At 38.6% G+C, this 13,329-nt stretch overlaps 1 long non-coding RNA gene across 1 annotated transcript; it reads left to right on the forward strand.

Moving 5' to 3' along the window:
- The first annotated feature begins 6,325 nt into the window (after positions 1–6,325).
- Positions 6,326–8,022, forward strand: LOC114680387 (uncharacterized). Its single transcript, XR_013397641.1, has 3 exons — positions 6,326–6,455; positions 7,240–7,335; positions 7,866–8,022. It is a non-coding gene; the product is annotated as an uncharacterized LOC114680387 (long non-coding RNA).
- Positions 8,023–13,329: the final 5,307 nt, after the last annotated feature.

A 13,329-nucleotide genomic window follows, 5' to 3' on the forward strand; every position in this document is an offset into this window, starting at 1 on the left:
GAGCCCTCTCCTGCCCTGCTCCTGCTCTTCTACCTGTAACAAGACAAGCCTTGAATAGCATTAGACATGTGTCCCATCAAGGCAGCATCTCATTAGTAAATTTTACTGTGTGAATTGTTACTTCACATTCTCATATTCTGTGTTCACTATTTGTGTGCCTTTTCCATTTTTGTTTTGACCATATCTCATTATTTTAACTGCCTTCTCCAAGATTCTAGATCTGCATTGACCAATAGAGTAACTACTAGTCACATGTGGCTATAAATTGTAAATTAATTATAATTAAATAACTAAATGGCATATCCTTAGTAGTAATAGCCAAATTCGTGGCCAAACTAGAAATTCTGTAACTACATATGTGTGGTAGTTACTGCATTGGACAATGTAGATACAGAGCATTTGTTTCATCACAGAAAATCATGTGGGGCATGTTGGCTGCCACTTATTTTTAATTTATTTTTATTTTTTATTTCTTTGAGACAGAGTTTTGCTCTTGTTGCCCAGGCTGCAGTGCAATGGCATGATCTCAGCTCACCGCAACCTCCGCCTCCCAGGTTCAAGCGATTCTCCTGCCTAAGCCTCCCTAGTAGCTGGGATTACAGGCTTGTGCCACCACGCCCGCCTGTTTTTTTGTTTTTTTTTTGTTTTTTTTCTATTTTTAGTAGAGACAGGGTTTCTCCATGTTGGTCAGGCTGGTCTCAAACTCCTGACCTCAGGTGATCCGCCTGCCTCCGCCTCCCGAAGTGCTGGATTACAGTTATGAGCCACTGCGCCTGGCCTTATTTTTAAATTCTATTTGTGTGGTTTATAGTTAAATTATATTCTGCTTCTCTATATTCATTTCCTTTCACAGATTTTCTCAGGCAATTTTTAAATTTCATTCATTTACCTTCTTGAGGAAAGTACTTAGATCATTTTTTTAAAATAATGTACAGCAAATAATTTTTCCACGGATATTGTTTTAGCTTTATTGTGTTGATACTTTTACATACTATATTCAGGTATTATTATTTTTCATAACTTACTTTAAAAATTGTGCCGTTTATTTAAAAGTGATTTCTCCTTTGATTTTCAGAAGTCAGATTGTGTCTTCCATTGCTGTTATTTTAGTTTAATTTTATTTTATTATATGTAAATATGTTGCATATTCCTTTTTTAAAAATATGAGATTTTTTCTCTCTCTGGTTATACAAACTTTGTATGAAGTGTTTATTATGCACTTTAAAAATAAATATTTTGTTTCAGGGCATGGTGCTTTCACACATGCAACCTTAGAATAATTTTAAATTCCATTCCACTTTCACCATTCCTGAACTGCTTTGAATATATTGGATGTTGGAAGCCATGAGAGGTTTTGACTTGCAATCCAGTCAAGATAATAGGATTTTCCATTTATACTGTAATCTGATATATACTCGTTTTGGTTTCATACTTTAAAAAATCTATTCTCTTTTAGTCTGTGGTGATCTTTGCTTTTCTATTTGTGCATTGCTAGAATGTCAGCTGCTGTTTCCCTAGCACCTGAGATGTTACTCAACACTGTATAGCGCTGGTGTTGAGAATTGAGAGAATCTGCTAAATAATAGCACTTTTCCAGACCGCAGTTCTGAATTAAAAGGAAGGAAAAGGACAGGCAAAAGAATATAGACATCAGCTATTTTTACTGAAGATCTGTTGGAGAACATGGTTTTGGTGTCCAGGAACTTGAGACCTAATACTGCATTCCTAATACTTCACTAAGGTGGGCCTAAATAGCCTTGAAAGGGCTAGAAAGTCACAAGTCAGCCTCTTAATTGTTATGGGTGTCCTTAAAATATTAAGGTAATATTGAGGATGCAGAATGGCTCCTTCCTCATGACTTTTTAAGAGATCTGGGCCGGGCACTGTGGCTCATGCCTGTAATCCCAGCACTTTGAGAGGCTGAGGCGGGTGGATCACCTGAGATCAGGAGTTCCAGACCAGCCTGATCAAATTGCAGAAACCCCATCTTGACTGAAAATACAAAATTAGCCAAGCGTGGTGGCGCATGCCTGTCATCCCAGCTACTTGGAAGGCTGAGGCAGGAGAATAGCTTGAACCTGGGAGGTGGAGGTTGCAGTGAGCTGAGATTTCACCATTGCACTCCAGCCTAGGCAACAAGAGGGAAACTCTATTAAAAAACAAAAAAGAGAGAGAGAGAGAGAGATCTGGAGGGAGATACTAAGCTGTGCAGGCTCTCATCTTGAAGTCACCAAATACATAAGTTGTTATTCCTGCTCTGGTGAGAAGTTTGTCAATACATTTTTTCCATGAATTAATGAAAATTTTAGACCCATAACATAAGTTTTAAAAAATTTATCCTAAAGATTGCTTGTGTATGTGTGTGTTTTGAAATATATTTAATCTCTATATCTTGAAATAGTTTTTATAGATTCCACACAAGAGTCCTTTAGGAAATAAGTGTGCTTTGATTTTCTTATAATAGTTGTCCTTTTTTGTCCCTGGCACAGTCTGTATATGACCATTTAAATTACTTTTAGTTCATGTTTGGGTTATAATCACACACAAATATTCTCTAAAGTCCAAATCTTATTTTGATATTCGAGGAAGAGTTTACATGGTAATAATATTAAGGGTTACAGCTGGTTTCACTGAAGCTTTGTAGGCATTCTCTAATACCTTATTTTTTTGAAGGAATATCTGTTCTGCTTGAATTATAGACTACATAATACATGTACTGTCAGGTACATTCATGGAAGGGACAGGCAGATGGAGTCATATGTTACTGGAGCTTTGATGAACAGATGTAGGAAATAGACCAAGGAATAAGAAAAAAGTTGATATCGAAAAGTGCTTGTTGAAGTCTGTAAATGTGCATTAAAATGTGGCAGTAAAAATAGACACAGTGAAGTTTGGGAACTGGGGTCTAAATCCTGGAGTCCCCAGAATCATAGAGAACCTTGGTTAGGGGAGTAATTTTGCAAAAAAGCAAGAAGAGGCAGTGACAAGGCAGAATATAATTAAAAGTATTGCTGTGTCATTTTCTAGTTTTGTAATTTTGTCATATTTTTCAAACTCTGTTGATCATTTATTGAACTGGTAAATAAACTATAATCAGCAGGGTTATTATAAGGGTTAAAAAAGGAAATTTATGTATATCTGTAAGCAAAACATCACAATTAATACAAAGTTACCCTTTTTATTTTTCCTGGACTTCATGTACAAATGGGTCAGTAAATTTTTTGAAGTTTATGACACATAAGTATCATTTGTACATAAAATATATTTAATTATTTTTATATTTTTAGCAGGGAAATAATACACGCATGTTTTCCCCCATCTCAAACACATGCATTCATATAAACATATCCATCTATATACCTACATATCTATGTATGAATATACACATGGACATCAGTATTTCTCAGCAAATATGTATCATGATAATCAGAGATATTGCAACTCACAAAGACTAATATAAACCATGATTGCAAGAATTTTAGATACCACCTTAGTAAAATATCAGATTGAGCTGCTACATTTCTCTCAGCCCTAAGTCATTTTGTATTTCTGAGCATCTTAGAGGATTGTGACTGTATACACAGGACAGAAACACCATGACCCAGGGTACTGCTGCGAATTTCTGATGCAGGGGATTTTAAGGGCTAGATCAGCAGGATGGGAGTGTTGACCCTCCAAGTGAAATAAATTCCTGAATTGATTATCCCCATCCTAAAACAGATTTTTTTCTTTTCTTTTTTTTTTTTTTTTTGATACAGAGTCTTGCTCTGTCGCCCTGGCTGGAGTGCAGTGTTAGGATCTTGGCTCACTGTAATTGCCTCCTGGGTTCAAGCGATTCTCCTGCTTCAGCCTCCTGAGTAGCTGGGATTACAGGCAAGCACCACCATGCCCAGCTAATTTGTGTATTTTTAGTACAAATGGGGTTTCACCATTTTGGCCAGGCTGGTCTCGAACTCCTGACCTCAGGTGATCCACCTGTCTTGGCCTGCCAAAGTGCTGGGATTACAGGCAAGAGCAACTGCACTTGACCCTAAAACAGATTCTTACTTGATTGATTTCCAAGTTCCAAGGGGAAATACAAAAGTAGAAATTGAGAGAAAGTAAAAGTGGAGTGAGGCTTCAGAAGGCTGTGATTGGTGTTGGAGAAACATTGCTAGGGCATAAAGCTGGGATAATAAAATCTGAGAAATCCCACAGTGTTTATCTGCAAGTGGAAATCATATTCCACATGTGGGCGGAGTCAGGGATCCCTGTGTTTTAAAATCAGTGAGGGAACTGAATATCTGGACTTGTGTCAATTAACATACAAAACTCAGTGCTTTTGATGTTCTCGTTCACAAGATATCTGTGTTCCTTCTTTGTCAGAAACCATAGTCATAGGCTTCCTAATTTTGACCATGGGAAAAGAGGAGAGGCCTCTGTGTGTTTGTGTCTGTTGGTCAGGCTGTGGTGCAGGTGGTGTCACACTTCAGTGAAGGTCTGGCTTTTCATCACAGGTTGGTCTGAAAATTGTGTACAAGGCTGGTGTCTCACGTGTTCTTTCTCCAACCTCAGCTTTTCTTAGTGCCTGAAGTGTCTGCAAGTGGAAATCCAGAAGAAGACAGAGAGAGACTGAGTTCTTGACAATGCGTTCACTAGTGAGTAGGGGATGCCTCTTTCTACTGAAATGACACCCATATTGCTGGCAAATGGGCAGTTTTCTGCAGTTTGCATGGGTGTTTCATTTTTATTCTTTTTTTTGTTTGTTTTTATGATGCAAAATCCATCCAGCCTGGGTGTTCCAAATGCAATCAGGAGACTTTCAGGTATCTGGCCTCCAATTAAGTTTTCTCAGGACTCTGGGTTGGGTATCATGTGTCAAAGATTCCTAAGTTATCAATATAATTTCTAATATTACACTACTTTATTCCAGCCCCATTCAGGCTATTTACCAAAAAAGACATGAGAGGTCTCATTTATGTATTTCCTTTTCTTCTATCCATCCTATAACCTCATAGGGAAATAATTGACCCATTAACTGTACCGTTGGCTGAAATAGACTTAGGATTGTGATGAATGCAGGCAATAGAGATGGGTGAAGAGCAGAAGATCACAGCCCAATAATGAGGCTGATGTTCTAGCAGCTGAGTTCAATAAATCCCGTGTGATAGGCCTTGAGCAAGAGCTGCACAGAGTTGAGGAAAAAGAAGAATTTGATAAAATATATTTGTGCTTTTAAAAACTTTGCAAAAGGACAACTAAAGAAGTCATTATTATTCTTATCCCCATTCATTTTACCTTTTGATAATTAACCTTTTCACCTTCTGGTAACTGAAAGTAACATATAAGAAATACAATTACTTAATTATGGTTGCACACTCAGGAGAAGGAATATAGTAGATAGAGTACAATTTAGGGTTCTGTGGAAATGCTTTATAAGGGCTGGTTAGAAAAAAAACAAAACAGTAAAGAGGCCTTTTTATCCTTGAACAAGCCAAGTGACAAGGTAAAGTTAAAAGAGAGGCAGTGATAACTGATGTTTGGATTGCCCAGAGAAAGTTGAGAACAGGAGGCTTCATATCACAGGAATCATCAGACTAAGACTTCCTCAGTGTAGCAGCCTCAGCGGTCTTGTGCTGCTGGACTGTCTTCAAGCCTTGTCATGAACACCTGAATGACATAACATTAGAGTGACTCTATGTATAAATTGAATCCTATATTCTGCGTAAAATTTGTGCAGTTCTGAAGAATGCTGGAGTCTGGTTCATTACTTTCTATCTTTTTAATGAATAAGGGACCAATGACCTGTATTTAATAAATATTTGCTAGATAGGAAACATGTTTTCTATTACTTCGTTAGACTATTCAAAGCACATAATAGGTCTTTTAACCATTTGATTGGTGAGAAACCTGTGGTTTATCTAGAGAAATAATTTATTTAATCATGGTCGTGTTTAAAAAGTAGTAAATCATGGTTATTTGCCTTGTGACAAATCTGTAATTTACTTGAAATTCATGGTAAATTTGTTTTATTTATGAAGGTTCAAGTGAAAATTTTATAATCAGTTATGTACAGGTGATTAACACATTACTGAAAAATATCTGGGCTATATTATGCCACACCTCATGTGATATTTCTTTATAGTAAAATTTAATGGATTAAGAGTGGGTACGTCTCTGTGAGTGAATCTGAAAGGCAGATACCAGCTTAGTATTGAGAATGAACTGGCTGGAACCTAAAACACTGGGAGTTCTGCATACCCAGCTCCTACCTATGTCATCTCAGCCTTCCTCCTCTGGACGTTAACAGGGATTCTCTGTCTAAACTAAAATGTCTGTGATGTTTTAGAAGAAAGTGACTTTTGAAGATGTAGCTATTGACTTCACCCAGGAAGAGTGGGCCATGATGGACACATCCAAGAGAAAGCTGTACAGAGATGTAATGCTGGAAAACAACAGTCACCTGGCGTCCCTCGGTGAGTCCCTCAACATTCACATATGTATGTAGACACACATTGACTCATTCATTCAATAAGTGTTGGAACAGCTTCCCCATATCTCACTCTAATCTCTTCTCTGATTCTCTCACAGATCTTATCTGAAAAAGTTTGAGCTCTCTAAATCTGTCTGAAAGAAATATCTTTATTTTATTTTATTTTATTTAGTTTTATTTAGTTTGTCACTCAATTAGAATGTAATCTTGACAAGGATTTCATGATTTCCTTGGTACTCAGTGTCTAATAATCAGAACAGACCTGGGAACTTAATGAATATTTTCAATGTATTAAATTAAATATTTTCTAAATAACTCTTCTGCTTTAGTCGCTATGCTTAGGCTGAGACCAATTAGTGAAAACAATAGCAATATCTTTTCTGTATAGAACACCAATTATTTTTGTAAATCAAATTTTTTTTCTTCTGCACGAGAATAATAATAAACATACTGTGCAGAGATTTAATTAATCTCTTTCTGAAAAGACTGTGTATTATGCATTGTGTCTTGGAACTTAGGCATGGACTCAGCATTCATAGGTCCTGCCTGTTTTAAATTTCCTTTTCCTGATGGACCTTTCGTTTGGATTTATTTTCTAGTCTCATGTTGGGTCAAAAAAATCCTGGGGAGTTTTCTGTGTTCTAGGTCTTGTGGCTTGAGCTGACCTTCACTGTTTTTATTCTTCCTTGATAGCCTGCCTTACAGTTGGTGATAATGCACATTTATTGACAGTGAACTCAAAACACATGTACTGTTTCCACTAACAGGGTACCAGATAAGCAAATCCTATATAACTTTGCAGCTGGAGGAAGGAAAAGAGCTCTGGCGGGAAGGAAGAGAATTTCTCCAAGGCCAGAATCTGGGTAAGCAACAGGGTCCTGTGCTCTAATAGGAGGAGGTGCTTTGTCAATGAATAATATCAGTCAAATATTAATTAGCGGTTTTATGAAATGAGTGGTAATTTCTAAAATGTAGGTTAAGCTACTGGAGCAGAATTCCTTAGATGTTATTATCATTTTGTTCATATGTCAGATGCTACTCTTATGTCCTCTTGCCTTTTCTTTTACTTTCAGGAAAAGGATAATTCAGTACTTGTTGGGGTTAAACTGTCACATGCTGACTCTTTTCCCGATACCCCTGTGAAGACTATCCCTCTATTTACCTGCCTGATATCTCATGTCCATTTTAACTCTTTTCACATTTTAATTTTAAAACTCTTTTCTAATTGCTGACGCTGTACGATCTGTTTCTTCTATTGAAGTATTTTCTTCATTTGACACATTTGCCACATCTAAGTGTCAATTTTTGAAAAAAAGTAAACAGGCCTTGGGGTTTTTCAATTAATTTTATTACCATAATACCAAGGTAACAATTTATTTTTCAATTATTTCAGACAAGGAAAGTGCCCTTAAGAAAAAACACATGATATCCATGCATCCTATCAGAAAAGACGCATCCACCGGTATGACAATGGTGAGTTTTATAGCTGTGTATACCAGTCATCTAAGTTAAAGATCTGGTAATGGGTTAAGTTAGTAATGACGCACAGTCACCTGAGTGTAATTAGGCTGGCACTATCACTCAGCGTCCTCGCCTTAGAAGACATGAGAAAACTCACACGGGAGAGAGACCGTAGAAGTGTCATCAGTGTGGGAAAGGCTTTATTCAATCCTTTAACCTTCGAAGACATAAGAGAACTCACCTTGGATAAAAGCGTTATGAATGTGATAAAAGTGGGAAAGTCTTTAGTCAAAGCTCTGGCTTTAGAGGACACACAAGAATTCACACTGAAGAGAAACCACATGCTTGTCTTCTATGTGGGAAAGCCTTTAGTCTATCTTCTGACCTTAGATGATATGAGAGAACATGCACTGGAGAAAAGCCATATGAATGCCATTTATGTGGGAAAGCCTTCAGTCAACGTACTAATCTTAAATAACATCAGAAAATTCACCCTGGAGAGAAACTTATAAATGTCTTCAGAACATATTCTGACTTTAGATGACATGGTGTTAGGAATGACGAATGTGAGGAATATGGAAGAGACTTCAGCTGTAGTTGTAACATCTAAACATGCCAAAGGACTCACATTTTGAAGAATTACTATACCCAACATGGACGTTACTTCAGTTGCCTTTATTCTTCAGTCCACATCAATAAATTCATATGGAAGAGAAATTGTACGACATGTGTGTACCAAAGACTTGTTAGTGATCTGATCATAAATGACACGGGAGAGCTGAAACTGTCAACATGATAAACTAAAAGTCTTCAGCAACAGTTTTAATAATTTAAAACGTGTGGGACTTTCAGGTAGAGAATCTCTAGTTCTGTGTTCAGTGTGAAAATGTTTTTATGTGCAATTTGTTGTCAAATAACCTAAGAAAACTTTACTTGGATGAACCCTTTATTTGTATTTTCTGTGAATAAACATTCAGCCAAGCACTAGGCTTGATGTTCACAAGAAAACACAGTGATAAAATGCTGCTAAAATGGAAAATAAGAGAGGAAATTCTTTATAAGCTAAATAAGAAGGAAAAGTCTTTCCAAGGGCAATGAATTCCCTTGGAATACCAAACACTTCTTACTGGAGAAGTTATGCCTTGAAAAATCATGAGAATTCCTTTCTTCACAGAGTAACGCTTGTGGCACATGTGAGATTTCACACTGGACAAAACACGGTTAGCATCTTGAAAGGAGAAGATTCTTTAGTGGTAATTCATTTCTTAGTTGACATTAAGTTTCTCACATCGAGGAGCTATCAAATTTGAAAATCACTGTGGAGAAACCTGATAGATTTCTCATCAGAAAAGTGAGTCAAGAAGGTGGACCTCTAGAAAAAACTCTTAACACATAGTTTAGCAAAATAATTAAGAAATTTGAGAAAATGTCTATTCATAAAAATGCAGCACATAAATGTATAATAACAAAGTGACCTGGGCATAAATTGAATGCAGAATTATATAAGAAATCTCATTAAACATTTCCAAAAGATCAATACTTACAAATATTGAAAGAATACAATCGGTTGTTGAAAAAACTCAGTGTGTTGGCGAAGTCCTTCTTCCATTTATGCAGCCCTAACAAATCGATGTGCATCTGCACTCCTTGGCTTATGGGTCGACATTCTACCCCAACTTCCGAGTCTCCCCAGTCTTCGACGGCTCTTTCCTCACAGCTCACCTCCCTTTACTTCAATGTCCACTGAAACCACTTGTTTCCATCCAACTCTGGAACTGACACATCAGGGATCTTCAGCCCCACTCGCCAGATTTCTCAGTGTGTCATTGCATAGATTTAGCAAGGAAATGGAGGCGGTATCGAAGACACCTAGTATATGCATTTGGGTGTCCCCAGCCCTTGCCTCTGTCTCTGAGTAGTTACCTGGGATCAGAGAATAAGGCAGCCCTGCTCTTCTATCTCTCAGAAATCTCTTGAAATTTTGTCCCTGAAGCCTCTCTAAGTGGAGGTAGCAGTTCATCTCATGACACCCCAGAGTTTACTCAGGTAAGTCCTGAGTTATTACACAGAGACAGACACAGCTGTGTTCCTTTTACTTCTGTCCAGAAGATAAAACACCAGCATGATAAAGCAGGCGAACCTGTCAGCCGCCATGCAAGCCTTTCCTATATTTGATTCAACGTACTTTTCCAGAAGCAAAATGAAAGTTCTCACAGAGGGGGCTTCCTCTGCCTTGTCCTCAGAATTGGAAAATGTATTGTCCATCAGGGAGACTCAGTACTGAACCTAAAACTCAAAAGAAAACGTTTCCTGAATAACAAGTGGGATGATGACATGAAATTTTGCAAAACAGGCACAATCTTAACACGATAGGCCTTACTAAGGCTAAATGGCCTTATCCATGGTTGAAATTGACACGTCATTATATTAAAAAATCTCCACAAGTGATTGATTTTACTCTGCAGCCAGGGTTTATGTCAAGTGTGAGGATGGTATCTTGCATTGTCGCTTGGGTGGGGTGCAGTGGCAAGATCTTGGCTCACTGCAACCTCCACCTCCCGGGTTCAAGCAATTCTCTTGCCTCAGCCTCCCGAGTAACTGGGATTGCAGGTGCCTGCCACCAGGCTCAGCTAATTTTTGTATTTGTGGTAGAGACAGTTTTTCACCATGTTAGCCAGGCTGCTCTGGAACTCCTGACCTCATGATCCACCCACCTTGGCCTCCCAAAGTGCTGGGATTACAGGCATGAGCCACCGTGCCAGGCCTAAAACCCCGTGTTTACTAAAAATACAAAAATTAGCTGGGTGTGGTGGTGGGTGCCTATAATCCCAGTAACTCGGGAGGCTGACACAGGAGAATCACTTGAACCCGGGAGGCAGAGGTTGCAGTAAGCAGAGACGGTGCCACTGCACTCCAGCCGGGCTACAGAGCAAGACAGTGTCTCCAAAAAAACAAAAAACAACACCAAAAAACCCCTCAGATATCCAGATAAGAGGATACAGATGTGTCCACGGTCATAAATTCTTCACCATGCTACAAGAGGGGAACTGACATTTTGGTGAATCTTTGTAAATCATCAATTTATCTATCATACTTTTATTTCACCAGTAGCATTGACAAAGCTAAGTCCTACAATTCCATTTGAAAATACCCTTGAAAAGAACAGACCTTTAAAACTTACTACACTCACTCAGGGGAAGGAATAAATATGAATTTTTAGCAAATAAAATACGTCATTTTACCTTGCTACTTTGGAAATAGTACCTTTATCTTTCAAGCTGTACTGACAAAATGTATCTTATAGTCAATGATAAACTGAAACTCAAATAAGAGGACAAGCCTTATCAAGGTAACAAACTCAGGGAGAGGCAGTGCTGACTCCAACACAGACCTTTCTAAGTGTCACGGCAGGCCATTCTATTCCTCAGGACACCCAACCTGTTCAGTAAAGCACTCAGTGACCACCTAGGAGGCACTGGCACTGTTCTTTGTCCGCCTGTGTGCCTTCAGTGCATTTTCATATTCAGGTTCTTGCACATCCTCTCTGGGGTGGGTTTTCCTCATCCTTTGGGACAATTTTTCTCTCTTCGCAAGTCTGAGACAATCTAGACAGCAGAAATCATTTCTGCCTTTTCCTCTCAATATCAGCATCCCATTTGCAGATCGTCAATGTGTCTCCGAGGAATAAAAGCTCCGGCTGGAGGAACAGTTTTAATGACTTAGCTTTAATGACATTACGTTGTATTGTCCATTCATTTTAATGTCCTAAAATTTTAATAACCCTAAGGGGTCACCATTTTAGATGAAACTATACCAGGAGATTCCTCTAAGGCCAAGAGCATCCAGCTGCTCCCCTGAGAGACTCTACCCCCTACCTCAGGCTGTCCTTGGGGATGAGATGACCCCGGGGCTGATACTCACTAGACCCTCCAATAGACGTGGCCACTGTGGGTATCCTGGGTCATCCCCAGACGGTTCTAAAATGCCAGGACTAGGAAAAGACAGGAGGGTGGCTGAGGACACAATACCCTGTAAAGTTTTCACGGGGGGAACTCAACCTAAAGACATTTTGGTCATATGTACACTTAGGAAAGATGGAAAGAAGAGAGGCACAAAGATTTTTTTACAGTAGAGTGTCAGATGATTTATTCTCCGCTTTCCTCTCATGTAAAATGTTTGGAAACAGAAAAATATTTTGGTCAAGGTGGCTCACACCTGTATTCCCAGTGCTTTAGGAGGCCGAGGTGGGTGATCAGTAAACGTCAGGAGTTCAAAACCAACCTAACCAACATGGCAAAACCCTGTCTCTACTAAAAATACAAAAATTAGCTGGACGTGGTGGTGGGCGCTTATAAGCCCAGCTACTTGGGAGGCTGAGGCAGGAGAATCGCTTGAACCCGGGAGTCAGAGGTTGCAGTCAGCTGAGACTACGCCATTGCACTCCAGCCTGGCAACAGGGCGAGACTCTGTCTCAACAACAACAACAACAACAACATAAATATATATATATATATAAAACTATACATTTAAAATTACTACATGTAGATAGTATTTGAAGTCATGGGACTGACTGTAGGTAGAAACAAGAGAAGGCTAGGAAAGTTTTTATATTTATATTTATATATAATTATATAAAATTAATATACATAATTATAATACATAAATATATCATATAGGCTGTGCACAGTGGCTTACACCTGTAATCCCAGCAATTTGGGAGGCTGAGGTGGGCAGATCAGCTGAGGTTAGGAGTTCGAGACTAGCCTGACCAACATGGAGAAATCTCATCTCTACTAAAGATGCAAAAATTAGCCAGGCGTGGTGGTGCGTGTCTGTAATCCCAGCTACTCAGGAGACTGAAGCAGGAAAATCACTTGAACCCAGGAGGCGGAGGTTGCGGTGAGCCCAGATTGTGTCATTGCACTCCAGCCTGGGTGACAAGGGTTAAACTCTATCTCAAAATAAATAAATAAATAAATAAAACAAGAAATATATATTTATATCTAAATATATAGTTATAATACATAAATGTGTATATACATACATTTATTATAAATTTATTAATATATGAAATATATTTATTTCTGAGACGGGGTCTGGCTCTGTCACCCAGGCTGGAGTGCAGTGAACTACCATAGCTCATTGGAGCCTTGAACAGATGGCTCAAGCGATCCTCCCACCTCAGCCTCCTGAGTGTCTAGGATTGCACGCACACACCACCATGCCTAGCTAATTTTAAAATTTTTTGTAGAGACAGGATCTTCCTTTTTGCCTAAGCTGGTCTTGAATTCCTGGGCTCAAGTGATCTTCCTGCCTCAGGCTTCCAATGTGTTAGACGTGGGCCACTGCATCTAGTCTAATGCATTTTTTAATTTGTGAGTTGATATTATTTAATA

The sequence above is a fragment of the Macaca mulatta genome, chromosome 8 (genome assembly GCF_049350105.2).
Source record: "Macaca mulatta isolate MMU2019108-1 chromosome 8, T2T-MMU8v2.0, whole genome shotgun sequence".
Lineage (NCBI taxonomy): Eukaryota > Metazoa > Chordata > Mammalia > Primates > Cercopithecidae > Macaca > Macaca mulatta.